This window comes from Lissotriton helveticus, chromosome 2_1 (assembly GCF_964261635.1).
Source record: "Lissotriton helveticus chromosome 2_1, aLisHel1.1, whole genome shotgun sequence".
Classification (NCBI taxonomy): domain Eukaryota; kingdom Metazoa; phylum Chordata; class Amphibia; order Caudata; family Salamandridae; genus Lissotriton; species Lissotriton helveticus.
Window position 1 is genome coordinate 100,730,567 of NC_136059.1, and position 19,460 is coordinate 100,750,026.

Below are 19,460 nucleotides of genomic sequence, written 5' to 3' on the forward strand. Positions count from 1 at the left end.
CCACAGCAAATCAGGATGATGAATGTACCCTCCAGCCAGCGGATCACTGCCAGTCTGAATGTTCAAATTTTTAGAACATTAAAAATAGTTTTTAAAAGAATCTTCCTCAGGTCACTGACGCTTGGGCATACACACAGCAGATGCGTTAATGTTTCATTATAATATCCGCAGAGACGGCAGCTCGTTGTTAGTGCTTTCCTTTTCCATATTGGCAGGAGGCCCTTTGAATTGTACATTCCTAGTCAATATTGGATGAAACTCTTTTTTATCTCTATGCGGAAGTGTGAAGACCGGTTAGGCTTGGGGCTTTGGGTGTTTATGAGTTTATCACTGTCCATGTGTGGCGTAGTTTTGTCAGGATTACTTTGTCTGCAAAAAAGGATTTCTTCTTTACATGGTTGTTACAGGCCTTATTAAATGCTGCCCTGTCGTTCTCGTTATCCCACAGCTCTCGAATGTTTAGCTCCTCAAAAGATTTTCTTAGATGGACGCCCCATGAATTTGGACGGTTTTGAGCAATTTGCGCCTGAATCTCAGCCCAGCATATGCTGTTCATCCAGCCGGGTTCGGAGGATCGAAGCTTCCAGCACAGCTCCACAAAGGCGTTCATACTTTGAAACTTCTGAATTGTAGACAAACCTGGGCTGGCGATGCACATTTAGGGAAGCAAAAAAAAAGCCATGTACACCTTAGTCTGGAGTCGTTCAGCAAATCGGAATCCTTGCAACACCATGTTTCTATACCGTATGACAGAGTAGGTAGTATTTGTGCTGCCGTCACTTTCAAGAGATGGCTATAGCCGGGGTAGCAAAGTTTTTTATTCAACATTTTGTATGCTAAAATTAATGATTGTGTTTTTGCTCTGAAGTCCGTTTTGTGTTCCTTATGAGTCAGGCCACGCCCCAGAGTGATACCCAAGTATTTATACAATCCTGTCTCTTCCACTTGTACGCCGTTGACGTACCATTTGAATTTAATGTTCTTGGAGTCCAGCAATCGCACTGCAATCGCAATGTTTTCTGTTTGTTCAATTCAAGCTTTTCCTAATTGAAGTATAATTTCAGGTTATTTATTGCTCTTTGTAGGCGGATCAGGCTTTGGCTCAGCACCACAATGTCATTTGCATATTGTAGGTAAGGGATTAGCTCCTTAGCCAGAATGGGAGGATTACTCTTGGCTGATAGCATGTAATTGACTATATCAGGTAGGTATAAATTAAAAGGGCTCGGTGCCAACACGCAACCCTGTTTTATCCCGTGCTGCGTGTTTATCTTGGCTGTGGTTCTGCTCCCATCTCCAAGTTTCACCTTCGTCCATGTTTCATTATGCAGGGTGGGCATTGCTTCGAGTAATTCTGATGGAAGCCCCCATGTATTTAATTTCTCCCATAATATGTTACGAGTCACTCTGTCGAACGCAGACTTCAGGTCAATGAAATGCGCGAATAGTCGTGTTTTGCTTCTTCTTTTTCGGTTAGAAGTTCTAGGGTTGCCAGGCTTGTTGTTGTACAGATGCCCGGCTTGAAGCCCATTTGAAACTTCGGGATTCTGCATGTCTCCTCTGTCCAGGCTTGAAGGTGCACTAATAAACATGATGCAGATAATTTGGCCTCTATGTCAATCAGGGATATAAGTCTGTAATTTTAGGGCTGGCTGCGGTTTCCATTGTTGAAATTTGGCTGGGTTATGTTACCTTTCCAAGAATGAGGCCTCTTTTTCTGCACAAATATGTGGTTTATTTATTTATTTATTTGCGGGTTTATATCGCGCTTGAATCGACTCCCTAGGGAGTATCTCTGCGCCCAAGAAACATAACAGACACAGTTAGAGATGGGACCGGATGGAGCTAATTTTGAAACAGGAAGGTTTTAAGTTTCTTCCTGAACATAAGATGTTCCGAACACTGTCTGAGGTCTAGAGGGAGTTTATTCCATAGCGATGGACCGGCCAAAGAGTGGTTAAAGAGTGGTGTTAGGTAGACTTCCCAGATGTCAGCAGCATGCTTGAATAGGGCATTAGGGATACCATTTGGCCCTGCTGCTACTTCCATTTTTAATATTTTTATTTTTTCTCTTAAATTGCTTACATCCGTGAGGGTATTTAGACCTTCGGTGTACGTGTCTGGGTCAGCAGCCAAATGTTGTTCTGCTTGGGGTTGGGGACCGATCATCCTTTCTCTGGGTCTCCGCTCTTGTGGGTATTCTTTTTCTCTCTTTACCGGTATTATTGTACTTAATTTGGTTGTACATTTTAAGTACATGTTGTTTCCAGGTTTCTCCACTTATACATGATTCTTGTTGGAGTCTTGGTCCCTTTGTTAAGTTATTTATTATTCCCCAGAAATCCCTACTATTTGGCAGTTTACTTGCCCAGAGAAATTTGCTCCAAATAGATTCCCTGTAGGCCGATTCAGATTCCATGCATTTTTCCCTAAATGTAGTCCTCAGTTTTTTCAGCTTGCACTTCTCTCTTGATAATCCATTCTTTGCTGCCAAGGCCTGATTTTGCACCTCTCTAGCGATTCTTCTTTTTTGGTCACACAGCTGCCTGTGAAGCCAGGGTTCATTTCTTGTTTCGATTTCCTTCCTGCATCTCTGCTTGACTGGGAAGTTATGTATGAGAATGTTGCCTAGTTTTTCCCAGTTTGTGTTTATATCATGGTTTCTCTGGGGCACTCTCTGATTTATATAATCTTTGATAAATTCTATCATTGCATTTATGTCTGATCTGCGCCACTTTAATTTCCTTAGGTTGTACATTTTGGGGAATTTTACTACAGTTTTTGCTTTGTATGTTGTGGCCAGTTTGATGTTTATCTTCACGATTTGCAGGCGGGGATCGCTTTCTGTACATGAATAGATGTGAAAGGAGTCTATCTTGTAGAAAAGATCATTACTGGCGAGTGTGAAATCGATGGTTGAATGCCTATTTCTGCTCATGTATGTAGTGGAGGCTTGGATATCTCTTATTGTATTTCCATTTAGGATTGTTAGGCTTAATGCTTCTAGTTCTCGGTTTTGTTTTCAGGTCATTTTTCCTCTTCCTTCCACTATGGTGGTTCCCAACAAGACTGTGGTTGAAGTCCCCTGGGATAATCTTCTTGCTGCCCTGGTGAGTCCTTTGCGGAGCCTTTATTAGGTTCACCAGGGTGAAGAATTTTATCTCCTTCTGTCTTTTCTCAGGGTGGATGTCTACATTGAAGAGTATTAATTGGTAGGTTAATTCATTAGAATAGGGCTTACCGATGAGTTTTAATACTTGAAGTCAATTTTCTCCGGTGCTAATTCTTCAGTGGACCAATCATATTTTACCATGGCGTAGATAGATAGACTCCCCTTGCATTGTTGCTTGTAGTCATCCCGTTTTTTGGGTGGTTGCTCTAAGTCATCCAGTATGGGGGTTGTTGCTCTCAGTCATCTCGTTTTGCAGTTGTTGCTCTTAGTCATCCAGTTTGGGGTGTGTTGCTCCTAGTCATCATGTTTGGGGGTTGTTGCTCTTAATCATCCAGGTTTGGGGGTTGTTGCTCAGAGTCATCCAGTTTTGGGGTTGCTAGTCTTAGTCATCTGGTATGGGGTTGTTGCTCTTACTTAGGGCTGGGCGTAGTTTGCGAAGTAGCGCTTCACGAAGTTACACAAAGTGCACTTTGAACTACACGAGCTACGCACTACGCGAACTGCGTAGTACCCTGTTCACACTGTGCAAGATGCCGTTTTCAATGATTGCACAGTGCAGACAAGCATCCGTTACTGTGCAATCATTGAAAATGGCATTTTGCACAGTGCGAGCTGTAGTTTTCTGCCGCTCGAGTAGATTTTTATTGGAGCGGCAGCTTTCTCAACGCGGACTGGTAGTTTCTCATCGCGAGCATAAGCGACCACTCGCAATGAGAAACCTAACCTCTCCGCGTTGAGAATCTCGCCGGGAGGTTTATTTTCCACGCTCGCGATCAGCAACTTGATGTTGCTGATCGCGAATGAGGAAAAAGTCTCGCCGGGATATCATTTTGCTTTCCCGTGGTCGCCAACTTGACGTTGAGGACCACGAGCAAGCAAAAAATGACCGCTGCACTATGCTATGCTATGTGTGTTTGCAGTCCGCGTAGTGCGAAGTAGGGCAAACTTCGCAAACTACGCAAGTGTAGCATAGCTCTTTGCCCAGTGTTACTCTTAGTCATCCAGTTTGGGGGTTGTTTCTCTCAGTCATCCATATTTGGGGTTGTTGCTCTTAGTCATCCAGTTTGGGGGTTGTTGCTCTTCGTCATCCTGTTTGTTGCTCTTAGTCATCCAGTTTTGGGGTTGCTAGTCTTAGTCATCTGGTTTGGGGTTGTTGCTCTCAGTCATCCAGTTTTGGGGGTTGTTGTTCTTAGTCATCCAGTTTGGGGGTTATTGCTTTTGTCATCCAGTTCGGGCGGTTGTGGTTCTTTGTCTTCCAGTTTGGGGGTTGTGCCTATATTGTGGGGGGGTTGAGTAAGAGAGTCTGTTTATACAGACTTCCCTTACTGTGACTCTCTGTAGGAAACCACACATTGGATAACCAGTCTAATACGTCTGGTTCCTTTTTTCATCCAGTGCTTCTTCAAGCCTTTTTATTGGAATAACCCCTTTGTTAGTACAACTCTTCCCACCATCTCTACCCCAGTATGGTTTCATAGAGTCTGACCCCACATATGGAATCAAGAGCATTGTGAGGCAGGTACAGTATACAGACAAAAGACCAAAGACACATTTGTTGACTACTTCCTAATTATTTGTACCAATGCAAAGAGGTTACTATTACACATGTTTTAATTTCTGACCACGTCGATTCAAGGTTTGACCCTACCTCTCTGTCACGGCCACCTTGCTCCTCAGGATCAGGGCAATGCTCAACAGGGGTCCACTGGAAACCGTAGTTCAGTTCTTTGCGCAACGTTAGGTAGGCGCCTTACATTGCGATACAAAAGGGGATGATGGACGGAGCGTTTGAACAAATCAAACACTCACCCCCAGTCAACTGATCTGGGTATAGGCGCCTTACATTGTCTAACGCTGACCCTCTCTGTCACCAAGAGACCACCCCTACCAGTCACCTTGGTGCTGAGGGGGTGTTCTGCACCGGAGAAATGTTTTAAAAGGGCAAAATATTTACAGCCCAATTGTTAAATAATTTTCTAAGAAAGTAAAATATCTGCTGTGTGCATCTGAAGGGGTGTCCATGAAATAATACAATATTTGTTTAAAAAGTGCAGCCCCATACTGCAGGTATTAGGGGGTTCCCTTTCTTCCCTAGCTCTTTTTCTACATTTCTATGTGTCTTTCTTCCCCACCTTTTTTCCTCACTTACGTTGCCTCATATCTCTGCCTCACCCTCTCTTTGTCTCTGCATCTCTTTTCCTACCCACTATTCATCAGTTCTTTTTTCCACCTCCTTCCCTGTACACCCATTGCTAGCTCACCACCGTCTCCTCTTAGCTCTGTCCTAGCATTCGGGGACATTTTATGTGTGACCTTCATTACAAATAACAGAGAGAAGGGTGGGGGGGAGAAGCATTTAGAATATATGCTATCACTGACACCCAGCTTGCCTCAGCCCTGTAACACCCCGCCCTCACCCCCCCCACTACTCTTTCTGCTTTATGAGAGGGTCCCCACCCCACTGCTTTAATAAACTGGGGGTGCTACCATGTGAAAGGGCCTAAGAGTATCAACCCTTGAAAGATGATGTGACGAGTCGGCCCAGTCAGGGTTGACAATGGGGACCTTCATTATGTCCACAGAGTTAAAACACCCACTTGCATTACTGGTTGGATGGGATTTGTGATTGTGAAAAGGCCAGGACGAGAAGGTGCAAATGCATGTTTTGACTGAACTGACAGGTCAAGTTGCTTTTTTTTTGTTTTTATTGAATTTGTGTACTTGACAGTATTTTCACCCCTACACCTTGGGGGATAAACTGTGGATGGAAATAAGAGATGTTGTCAAGGCTAACAGTTTTATTAATTGTATTATTGTGTTTTTCAGGAGGTCCATGTGGCCAGTAAAGAGGAATATAACAATACTCCAATGTGCTGGGTGACTCATGATGACTCACGCCAGACTCAGGACGACGTGCTCTTCAAGGGAACATCAGCGGCTCAGACTCTATTTATGAGACTGCAACAGAGGTTCAAACGAGCTGTCTGCCTGGGCGAGTCAGCTCAGGGGGCCACCTGCCCTTTTCACTTCATGGCCCCAGATGAATTTATAACACAAGCAGCCTCGTTTAGAGTGTTACAAAAATGCGAGGTAATCAGGTCACTTTACACGTCTGCTACTGCTGCACACTTTCGCGATTGGTAGATATATTTCGTGAACAGGAAGGTTACTGATGGAGCAAGGTGGCAAAACAAAATTTTGTGTACCCCTTGTAAAGTCAATGTTTCATAACATTAACATTTACTAATGGTGTGTTGTGGTGAAATAATCAGCAATAGTATAAGATGCACACAAATGCACACGTGGGAATACTCATTTTGCCTGCATGAAGCAATATAATTAACTAATTTGTATTGGTATTGTGATGTGAACTAATGCAGAGCTTAAATATAAATAAACGCAGCATGAATTTGCTTATTGTATACGTTGTTGTGTCAGAAAGTCGTCGGATATGTAAGTATGAAACGCATTTATGTGGCTTATTTGCTAGGTAATAACTAATGGGGAAACATTAGTACGGTGGGAGGTAAACAGAAGGGCTTTAGTTCCATATTTAACATGAATTTGTGTTTGTTTCTATGATAGTTCCAAAAGTGGCCTCTGAGGCCTAGTGAAAACATGGCTGCTCTGGTAAACTGCGAGCAAGTGCTGGACTGCGCATGCGCGCCAAAAGCCTGCAAGTGAGAGTGAACTGCCTGTGCTCGGATGGGAAGTTCAAGGCTACTGTGCCCTGGAAGTCAGGATGGTTGCCAAAACATGGACATTCGAGTGTTCTGAACGTGAGAAAGAACAGTAAAGTTGCCAGTCGAGGATGTGACTAGGCCAAAGACTGTCCTGAACAATACTCTTTTATTACAATGCTGATTCACCGTGAATATGATGCTGTAATGATGAGGAAATGCTCATCTACCTCAAATTTGTCCAATCAGAACCCGAGTTGGTGTTGTTAGATACTTTTTAGATAGATTAAGTTAGGAAATTAGTGTATAAAAACCCTTGATTTTGCTTAGAAGCATCGCTCCTTTCGATTTCATCTCGAAGTGCTGTCGGATTGCAGATCGAATCTTGGATATAAGACTCTTTGAATTATTTCTTGTTTTCTTTGCAGGACTGAAGGATAAGATGAGGGTGTTAGTTAGGGATGTTAGGAGAGAATGAATTTGGAACTATCCATTCTTTGCTAAACTTTTCATTGATTTCTAAAATAAATGTCTATTTTACGAGCTTTAAAATAAAATGATCATTCTGAAATAAAGTTTAAGATTTTTACTGAATAAAGAATTAATTAATGCCTAAATGTCAGACATACTAAAAGTTTGCTTTTAATAAAAATTAGGAAAATGGAAAATTAAAGCTGCTCTTGTCGTTTTTCCTACGCCTATTTTTCTTTCTAGCAGATCCATTACCTCTATGGTGGTGTGTCTGAATAAAATTAACATTTATTGAAAACCATGGTAAAACGTTAGAACTGCAGGTGTAAATAATAACTAGTTGAATAGGTTTAGACACTCCTCCAATGTTACAGCATTTATTCCTTTGTATTTCACCAATCCCTGAAGTCAAATTAAATGAGTAAAGAAAGTGTGCAGTGTTATGGGCCCCACTGGTGAATGAATGCGTGTCCGGATATTTCAGGGAAATGGTGATGCTGATTTAGAAATTATTTTTGGAGTTCCGCTGTAGCATTATCACTAGGAAAAGAAAGTTGGTACCCTGATGCAAAAAATACATTAATTGTGTGGTACCCGTTGTCACTGTTAATTGTGTTCAATATGTTGCTCTGCATACGGCAGGGTCTTTTTTGTGCAGTTTTTGTATAGAGACAAGATGACTGCTGGCCTGGGTGTCAGCACAAGACACTAAGGGAGATATTCACAAGAATGTGCGATAATCATCGCCAAAATCTGTTATCGCAATGTTTTATCTATCACGGGAAAATAACTCTGTGTTAACGTCCTATTCACAACACGGCGGTAACATGCGATAGTATCCTGATAACGTATCAAATGTCTGCGATAAAGTCACCAGAATGGCGATAAAAATCGAAACCCCACGTGAAAAAATGTGAGAAGGGCCCAATTGTGATAGAAAAATCAGCGATAAGCTGCGCCAGGCCTGCAACTCACACAAGCCAGGTGGGAAAAATCACTACAAAAGTCGGAAAAAACCCCAAGCAGAACAACTGCGAAGGACAATGGAGGTAGCCGGAGCAAGTACAGAGGACAACTAGAACCCCACAAGCACCCCGGAGGACCAGCCTGGTACCTCTGGGTCAGGGAAGGGCAAGGACAATAAGAAGAGGAAGACGGGGTTCAGTCCGCAGGAAACCAGGATCCTGATAACGGAGGTGATAAAACACCATCAACTACTGTTCGTCACCTCCACTGTGTCATTGGCAGCAAAAAATTGAATATGGCAGTCCATCGTAGACAAGGTGAATGCAGGTGGAGTGCTGAGGACGACAATGGAAGAGGTCAAGAGACACTGGAGTGATGTGAAGCGCAAAACCAAGCAGAAACTCGCCAACAACCTGAAGGCAGCTATGCAGACTGGAGGTGTGAGTCCAGTGCCACAGGAGGAGCTGGATGAGATGGAGGAAATGATGTCCACAGTCATCAGTGGGGAGATGGTGGCAGGAGTTGGGGGACCCGACACTGCTCAACATGACCTGACACAACAGCAAAAGGGTAAGTACCAACCAGGGACTGGAGGAAAGGGGGACATGGGCACAATGGCACACATGCACAATTAAGTATAGCACATCTGCGGACAAACCATACCCAGACCCCAACTCCCACCAAGAGACCAATGTACCCAAGTATGCAACATCTCAGCACTATATAAGCACAGAAGTCAAAGGCACACTGCATGAAAGGGATAAGGGGCAGCAAAATCAGAGCTGCAGGGGCGACTCTCCCAAAATACAGCACACACACATAACATACAGAGCACATAAACATTGACAACAATGTGGTACAAACCGCAACACGTCCACAACAGACCAGAGAACACAACTGGTGCCGCGTGTGTGTAGAAACTGGCCAATCAAATTTGGCATTGCAGCGAAATGTGAGTTGACAATGTACAAGTACAAACACACATCCGTGATGTTGTGAAATGTCCACTGTCCCCCCATCAGATAGGCAGCTTCTCCCAAACAGTCACAATGTACCATGTCATGCAGTCTGTATTTAAACATGTACAATGCGTCAACATACATGTGACCACAATGTTAAACTGCATCTCCCCTTCATGCAGATGGAAAACCAACACCTCCTGCAGAGCAGACCGAACCTCCATACTCTGATGATGAAGAGGACCACCACACCTTTGACACCGACGCCCTACGAGAGTTCCTTGACAGCTACGTTAACCCACCTCTAGGAGGAGAGTAGCCCAGCTGCATAGAGGAGACCCCACCCTCTGCACAGACCACACAGCAGGCAGCACCTACCACCAGGGCTGCTCCCAGGACCCCCACGAAGAACTCATGGGATGCCAGGAGAAGCTGGATGAACAGGTGCGGTTGGGGTTTGATTGCATGGCAGCCAAACTAGATGCCATACGTGGGTGTCTAAGTCCCATCAGGGACCACTCACAGTCCCTAACAGACACCCACAGTCCAGTCCATGCTCTCCAATGATCCATGGCTGACATCGCTGGAGTCCTGACTCTGAGACAAGAACAACTGTTCTAGCAATGTCACACGGGAGTTGGGACATATGTGGAGGATCATGGAGAACATGGAGCGGACGCAGGCTGCCACAGCTGTGCACCAGCGAGAGGTAGCTGGGTTCGTCCATGCCCTGCAGACCCTCCTCATGGCATTGCTGACACAAGGCCTGGTGCAAATGAATGCTGCTGCTACCACTCCATCTACATCTCCGCCCCCCTGAAGTGCGGCAGACATTCCACCTCTGGCCCCTGAGGTATCACTGCCACACAGTGCTGGAGACAGAACACCACCACCCACATGTGAGGCACATGAAACAGCAGAGGACGAAGATGCGTATGATTCTGCCTTCATGGTAAGAAGGACACAGTAGCATTCATCTCTGCCATATGGCCGGTTTCTGCTTGGTTCTGCCCTCTGCATCATCACCTTCCACTGTCCCCCGATACACTCTGCGACACTCACCTTGGACCTCGACATGGACTGCCATATTCTGTTTGGTCACCAATGACTCAGCATTCAGACTGCGGACTGAACTCTTCCTCTTCCGATGAACTTGTCATTCCCTAAAGAACTCTGTCTGGCTCTCCACGGGCCAACAATGTAAACTGGGGTTGGCTTGGCCTAGTATTGCTCCAGCTAAAACACTCCGCTGAATGTGCATTAAACATTCATATTCACACAGATGTGTCATGTCTATGATCATTCATTTGTGTAAATATGGATGAATGTAGGGTCAGTGATTTCCCCTTGTGTCCATGTTTCTCATGTTGTGGGTCTTGAGTCACAGGGTGACACATTGCCGATTGCGGTCCGGGTGGCGCCGACGCTACAACAGAGACACACGCATTAGTTACTTCCTTGTCCAGCCCAGGACGGAACCACACCCAGAGCCCTGGGGTCATTGTTCACACCCTTACGCTGGACTGCCATACGCCAGGTGAGCCCACTCCGCTTGCAGGGGGGTACGACAACGATTCATGTTCCAGGTCTTCCCTGTAGTGATCTACTGATCACAGGTCTAGTTGTCAGCATGCCACAGCCACTCCCTCACAGCTGGTTTACACCCACACCACACCCATCCAGCATACACATCACAGGGGATGTGTCCCTGCCAATAAAAAGGGCCCGGCGCACGTGCTCCACTCCATTTCCACTCTCTAACTGGGTGTATCTGTATGGTTATTATTACTAAATGAGGGCCTAGGGCCCTACCACATCACATTCCCCACTGCTGGAGGTGACATGACGGCGTCCGCAACACGAGACTCAATCATAGAGGGTCCATGACTTGCGTTGCACTCACTTCGTGGCAACGGATACACTGCGGCCGGCATGGGCCTACCGCCACAGGACTTTCGGTGCACTGAGGTAGGGGCACCTTAAGTGCTGAGCGGGTGTGCAGCCTGCGATGATGCGCCGTCCTGGCGGTCCGGACTGGTAAGGATTTGTGTGAGCCCTGTTGGACCACAGTGTATGCCTGAGCCAGCGGGTAGAGCTGGCCTACCGCCATGTGGCATTGCCTCGCGGGTCACAGAGTTAGTGGCACCTAAAGAGCTGAGCGGGTGTGCAGCCTGCGATGATGCCGTGTGCAGTGATATGATCTCCGCCATTGCAAAATCAAGACCCAGAATCATGTGTGTGACCTGGCGTCCTGCGGTATGGAGGCTGCCAAGGTCACAGGCCCCGGGCTTGGAGCCTGCACCGGCACGTGGTGGACCCTCTTGGAGACACGCCGATATCAGAAGGTGAGCAGTGAGGTCTGGGTGCGCAGGGGTGGGCAGTCACCGCTGTGCGTCTGTAGGGGCTGGAGTGCAGCAGCTTGTGTGCACAGGGGCGGGCAGGCGATATTGGCGTGTGGCGTGTGCAATTGTATGAACTCTGTCATTCATAAATCTGTACTCTGGGCCGGATTCACAGAACTAACTTAAGACAAAACCCTAAACTTACTACCATTTTGGTATTCACAAAAGGCACTTACTCATTTCGGTATTCACAGAAGTTAGGACTCCTAACTTTAGGACTCCTAAATGCCTTCTGTGAATACCGAAAGTCTTAAAGTTAGGATTGTTCTCAGTTTAGGAGTAATAAAGTTAGTTAGGACCCCTAAACTATAGGGAGCGAAGCAAAGCATGAATACTTTTAAGCCTTACTTTTTTTCAAGAAGTTCATAAACATATGTGAAATGCAGTTGGTGAAAAGTATATGATATGAAATATGCCAGATTAAAATATAGGGCGTAAAAATAAGTCTGCTGGATACTTGTACTCCATGATGTTGATTTTCTTGTCCAAACAAGAGAAAGATGTTAACACAATAGCCAATTAGCAGTATGATGACAGGGAATCCTCCTAAAAGACTGGAGAATATTTATTTTATTTAGGCAATTTATAAAGAGCACAAATACCCTTGATTGTCTTGGCGCTGCAAGAGTGAAAACATTATGGAGTCAGTTCCTAGAAGGATGCACAGCGCCAGTCGACAAAGAAGTATTTAATATCATATGTGCGATATCAGTAATGTGCGTCAGGTACTGAGTGTGTAACAGCATCTGAATTTTTAAAGCAGTTCCGCCTGTCTGCAGATTATAAGTTTCAACTACTGAAGTCAAAGGGACCTCTTTTTTAAATATAACAGAATAGTTTGTTTAGTTTAGATGTCTACACACATGGATTTCTTTAATCTATACTAGGCCAAGGGATGTTCTTGTTTATGTTTCAAGGTGGCGGGTACAAGGTCCTTCCACAACACTGTATTGTTTCAGAAACCGTTCTCAACTATGGCTGACCGGGTACCAACCCACAGCAAGTAACATTTGTTAGAAATAAGTGAGAACCGTAGTTCAGGAGTTCATGATGTGTGGGAATGGATGCCGTAGTGGAAACAGATAGGACACAACTTAACTCTGGCATCGAAGCACTACACATTCCATGTAATGATATAGTATCACACAAAAGGGAGTGTCCAAGGGGATTTCTGCAGTTTGCTGTGCTGATATACACAGGGTCATCTTCATTTTTATTCAAACAAAGGTAGGGAAAAGGAAGCGTCCATGAATGGGACAACCATGAATTGTGCATAGTTTCATACCAGACAATGGATTTATATTTTTTACAATCATGGAAATGAAATGTGGTAGTGGGTAAAGAAATAATACTGAAATTTATGTGGTTTCAATTTGTTCCATACTCAATAATTTGTATGTGGATTCTTTCTTTGCCATTGTTTTCTGAGTAAGTGTCAAATTATACGATTCAAACATGACTGTTTCATTGAGAAGTTGCCATGGCATGAAACCCAATCTAATTGGTTGTAATACTCAGTTTAATTGTATAACAGCTCCTAATTGAGCCTTCGCATGTTATAACAAATCCCGAGGAGGTCTCATGCTGAGGACATAATATGATTTAATGAGTACACTCTTTTAGAAATCATTTGCATTCCATTGTTTAAAACTTTAAAACGGTTTGCACATTTTCTGGATCTCTTTGCCTAATTATATCTGCAGCTTCCTTTTCTGAATATGTATTCTATTAATTATAAATGTCATATATTCCTGTAGCCAGGAATCTTTATTTCTTTTAGGAACTGGTCCCAGAAGAAAGTAAAAAAAATACATGTTTTTTATTTAAGGAAAAATGTTGTTTAACAGCTAGAAGACTGGAATGTTCCAGTCCTAGCTAGCATAGCTTACTTACCCTGCATGTGTTAACTACAAGAGATATGTGCATGTTGTAACATGGGTCTGGCAATTGTATCTTAAGGTCTAGGAGTGCTGGAAAGAAAACATTACATGCAGGTGTCTGAATCATGAAGCCAAACGGCTAAACCTTCAGTTGTGAACTAAGTAGGGTTATAAGTTATAGGAGTTATAACCATTTCATTTATATTTGAATCTGACATATTTATTTGCAAGAGCAAGTAATTGAACAAAGTCAAATTGACTTTTGGTATAGAAGGCTTCTTGATGTCCTTCATTGTTCCAAATCCCAGACAGGAGGTTTGTTGGATCGGATTGTTCAGAAAAATTATTGATTGACAGGTCACAGGTGGGGTAGAACGTAGCCAGCAGACAAACACATGGATAGGAAATCCCCAATCCCACAGATAGGTGCAAGGACATCACAATGGTCCAGGGAGATTGGCCCCAATAAAGCACAGGTGGCTGGAGGGGTGCGCACAGATGCCATGTAAAGTTAGGAACATTCAGCCAATCAGGACTCAGCACACACAGTACACGCAGTGATCACATGTTCCCCATGCCGGTCATCTGGAAACGTTACCTACTGGCCTCATTGTGCCCACGCAAGGTCGATCCCCACCTGGATTCCTCATCTAATACAGCAATTTATGTTTCAAAAGACAGCTGTCTGCATTTCTTTCCTAAAGAAGGATGGGCGGAACCAGTGTATTGCATCCAATGAACTGTATAAAAGTTTATGTTAGACCGATTGTAACTTGAGACAGTCCTCAGACCCTATGCCTGTAACTGTTCTCCAGGCCGCACTCTTTAATTAAACAAACATTTCCTGTTTTCCCAAATGTCTCTTGTCTTTTTGTTTAAGGTATTTCATGTTTATGCAACAGTAACTGGCTGCTAGCAGGTATGCTTGACTTAGGAGACAGATGTGTAAATCATTTAAAAACACCAAAACAGTAAATAAGTATGGCACAACACACAATAATATTCCAACACCCATTTATGAAAATAGGAAATATCTGTATGATTAAAATGACAACAAAATAACAAAAATCAAATGTAGAGAACCAGAGATATGAATAATTAAATATTAAAAGTAAAACTAGCAATTAGAAGCAAATAGCACTCAAAGGGTTAAAAAATGTCATGCTGGACCGGAACATAATTCAGGCCACCTGCGGTGTAAAACTTTTACATTTACTTTCAGAAGTGTTTCTTGATGCAGGCAAGTGGTGCCAGCACCAGTCAAGGGTTCAGAAGCTTCTGTTTCGCCTCTTGGGGTCTGTGATTACAACTCCCATAATGCAGATGGTCAATCCAAGGAAAACCCAGGTGAAGCTTGTCAGCTGGAGTTTTCCTCATTGATGTTGCACGTAGCCCTGCCAGCACTTTTCTTCCTGTTGCAGATCTGGGAGTTCAATCCTTATAGTTTCAGACAGGAAAAGTCCTATTGTTGTGAAGCCTTGTGAGTGCAGCAAGTAGAGTCTTTATGAGTGCAGTCCTCTCTTGTGCAGTCCAAGGGTCCAGTAGGCCAGTCATTCTTCTCCAGGTGTTTTGTTTGGGTATTTGAGGGTCCACAACACCAATCCAAAGTTCCACAATCTTTGAGTGGCTCCTTGGGAAGTTGGGACTACAAGACCCACAATGCACCTGGACAAATCCTTAAAAGTCCACTGAGTGCTCTCTAGCTGAGTTCTTCTTGGTATAGATGATATAGATGGAGCTCATTTAACCAGTTGCTTTCAGGGAGTCCACTCTGTCCACTTTCAGAGCAAGACAAAGTATTTTTTGGGCTGACGTGTGCAGCAGGTGCAGTCCTTATGACTGTAGTCCTTTCTTATGCAGTCCAAGGGTCCAGAAGGGCAGTCCTTCTTCATCTTTGAGTTTCCAGACAGGGATCTGAGTTGCTGAGCTGCTCTCCTACATTTATCGGTACTTCTGTGGTGACAAGCAGGGGGGCATCTCTGACCAATTGGGTGCAGGGTGCCACCCTGAGGTATGACAACTTCCTCTAGAGCAGGGGTCTTCAAAGTGTGGGGCGCGACCACCAGGGGGGGCCGTGGAGCGCTGCAAAGGGGGTCGCGCATTCCACGTCACACTTCTGCCCAGGCCCATACAACTAAAAGGGATTCAGCCCCTCTCCTCCCCCGTAGTGTGTCTCAGCTCGAGCTGCTGTGGCTCCGCTGGGCTGTGTCTGCAGTCTTAGCTGTAGCACAGCAGGCCTGAGTTTTTCACCGGTCTTAAAAGACCATTTGCATGTTTACATACCTTTTGTAAACTGGTTACTGAGGCTTAGTTTTTCCCGCAAGGGAAACAGGTGTAGGCCCCCTCCTCTCTCCCCTCTCCCTGCTTCCTTCTCCTCTTCATCTTTTTTTCCCCCTTCAGCGCGAGGCACAAGCTTGTTCACATTGAGTTTGAGGAGCAATTTAAGTTAAATCTGTTCCCCCCACCCCCATCCCAGGGCCGGCGCTAGGTGTAATGCCCAGCACAAGTCAGCATTCTAGTGCTGAGCCTGTAACTACACTGAACACCCACCCACCACTGATGTCACAGGTCATGTGACACAGCATCAATAAAAGAGGCCGAGCGCACGTGCTCTGGGCCAGTTGCACCGAGTAAGCAGTGTGTCCTGCGTCCCAGTCATTTTCCAGCATGAGGGCCTTAGGCCCGACCCTACAATGGCGACGAGGGCGGAGCTGTGCCCAGCGTGCCGCAGCTCAATAGAACATTTCGAAGAAAAAGGGGAAGAGAGAGCTGCCTACTGCAAAGGCACACCCCCTGAGAAGGGACCCGGCCGCCGCGAGGCCCACGAGGCATGTGAAGAGCCTCGGGCCTAGAGGAAAAGGAAGAGGTGATCGGGAGCTCACCCCGCACCTCTCGTGCCCAGCGTGTGGCCCCCCTGCCTGGAGTGAAAAGTAACCAACGCGGAGCCCACCCGCGTGGCTGAACAGGCCCGTCGGCCGAAGGTGAGCCCTGGCCGTGACCGGCAATGAAAGCGGAGCCCACCCGCAATGAATGATGAACATTAACTGTGCCCGTAATTAAGCAAGGCTCGCGGAGCCCACCCGCGGCCTGCCTGAGGTGTCCCCTGTCCTCCGCCCAGCGCAGCGTGTGAGGAGTGAAGCTGCCGGGGAAAGTGAAAGTAATCAAGCGGAGCCCACCCGCAGCGGACCGGAGTACAGCAACAACTTTCCCCCGCCGCGTGTGCACAGCGAGGCTGCAGCGGCAGGGAGAAGAAGGGTTAACGGCTGAACCAGCCCGCAGCGTATGGAGAGCTGCCAGACGCCGAGAACTAAAAGCGGAGCCCACCCGCGAAGACTCTGAACACTGCCCATGTCAAGGACCGAATCCCGGCACCCGCTCTTGCCCCAACACAGCGGGAGATCTAAAGCGGAGCGGAAAGGAGGCCGGGAGCAGAAGCAGCGAGGCGGCCCCGCCTCGTGATCAGGAACCCACAGCACATCTCTCATCGAGCCAGAGATCCCCAGCGCCAGCTTTAGCCCCAGCGCAACGCTGAAGAAGAGAAAGGGGAGCGAACAAGATGTGTGTCACCCCGCCCTATGCAGCGCGGGAAGTGTGAGGCTGCGATAACTGGGGCAGCAGTGAAGAGACAGTCCGGCTAGCGGCCGGTTGGAACGGCGCCCGCAAAACCTCCTGCAGAGCCAGAAGCGCGAAAGTACTGCCGGTGACACCACAGTGCGGCAGAGAAGCACCCCGGCGAAGTCTGCAGCGTGAGTGAAGCTGCCCTGGCCAACTGAAGAGCTGCAGGCTGTCGAATGGAGGCAGCAGAAAGGCGTGTGCCCCAACCGCATTTACACAGCCACCAAAGAGAACACAGAGGAAGCACCTACCGGGCTGTCAATGCCCTTGCCCTGGGGGAAAATGTTAATAAGGACGAGCCTAGTCCACGAGAAGCCTGCACTGACACTCCTCCAAAGGAAGTGAAAGGCATTGGAAGACTCGGCGAGGAACGAGCCCGAGCACAGCACAGGAAAAGTAAGCACCACTGCCATCTAGCGGCCAAAGCACACTACTGCGCCCACAAAAAAAAAAACACAGACAAACACAAGGCAACCCGCGAGACACAACCAAGACTAGAGTCAGTACACACAAGGGATCGTGACACCTCCACACGAGCACAGCACAACAAGGGGCAAAGGAAACTGCGATTGAGACGTCAGCCCCAAAGATAAGAACCACAGGCGGTTCAACCCTTACAGTTACAGCCGGTGTAACGGAACCTCAACCAGCCCAAAGCCGCCAAGCCAAAAGGTAAATTGATCACTGCAGCCCTGCAGCATAGCCCCAAGCATACCAAAGGAAAGCGGACTCCCAGCAGAGGAAGACAAGCTGGAAAGCGTTCGAAGGACAAAAGCAAAGGGCAAGCCAGTGATACCAGACACACCAGTGGCACTGCGCCAACACAGGACATCCAAAGCACACCAGTACACAAGGGAGGACTGCCCAGCATGAACGTAAACACACAGTAACACCAGACTGGCGCAGGAACGCCACACTGCGACAAGGAAGCCCAACCAAAGACGCTACTCAGCAACACGCCAGTGCCACCAGGACAACATAGCTCTGCACAAGACGGCGCAAGGAGTGAAGGAACTCCGCACCAGGTGACTGCGAAACAACGCCAGGAGAAACTGACCAAGCGCAAGAACACTGGTACACCGGAACGCCACCAAATCATCACACAGCCCGAGGAGATAAAAGGGTGACAACGCCGAGAACGCGCCAGGGACCCCAGAAGCGCGTCAGGAGTGCAGCAACTCCACGCAGGACATTCTAGAGGAGAAGTAACCAGCTCCCTCCAGGCAAGGAAAGGACAAAGCGAACAAGCTCACCATACTAACAGAACAAGACCACAGCACAACTGAGAACACAACCATGCATGAAGGTAAATGCACAGCAACACTGACTACAGTAGTACCGAGACACTACCCAGATGCAAAAGGCGACCACGCAGGAGCGCGCCAGAAACGCAAGAGCACCTCCGCCAACAGGAGTGCAAGAACTCCTCAGAAGACACTCGAAAGCACGCCACAAGTGCGCCCAGAGAAAGTCCACAAGAATCGCAACCAACACCAAACAGAAGAAGCAAGACCAGAAGAACGTCAACGGAGCGGTGACACAACCCTCCAGAAGCATCTACGCCATGCCAGAAGAGAAGACAGCGATGCCTGGTGGCCACAGGCCGTCGTTGCAGCAGAATGGCGAACGTAAGAACACCCCACACGAACCGACGATGGTTCTAGAACCCAGCACCAGGAAGTGCGAAAGCGCATGACGCAAATGCGCAGCAATGCGGACAGCACTAGCCCAAAGCAGCAAGTCACAAGGGAACACCCGAAGAGCGCACCCAGTTGCGCACCAAAGCAATTGAACTGAGATGAAAAGAAAATGGTTGTGCAGACAACCCGCAGAACTGAAGATACACCACAGAAGCAACCTGACCACTCAGCTTGGTCACAAAGCACGAAGTCGACCAGCCAGATGGTCGCAACAAGAAGCCTACCTGCCGGACCTCGGCAGAAGGGACCAGCACGAGGTCCAAGAAGCTCAGCACCACAAATCCTACCTGCCAGACCTCGGCAGAAGGGACCAGCACGAGGTCCAAGAAGCTCAGCACCACAAATCCTACCTGCCAGACCTCGGCAGAAGGGACCAGCACGACGTCCAAGAAGCTCAGCACCACAAATCCTACCTGCCAGACCTCGGCGGAAGGGACCAGCACGACGTCCAAGAAGTTCAGACAATGCACGGTCCGACGACCTAGACCCACGAACTTCAACCACACAAATTAACGAAAGCAACAGGAAGAAGATGTGAAGGTCGCGACGCTAACCCTGGGAAGCGAGTAATGAGAAGATAGTGTCCTAGGACTAGGACAAGACCAGGAAGACACG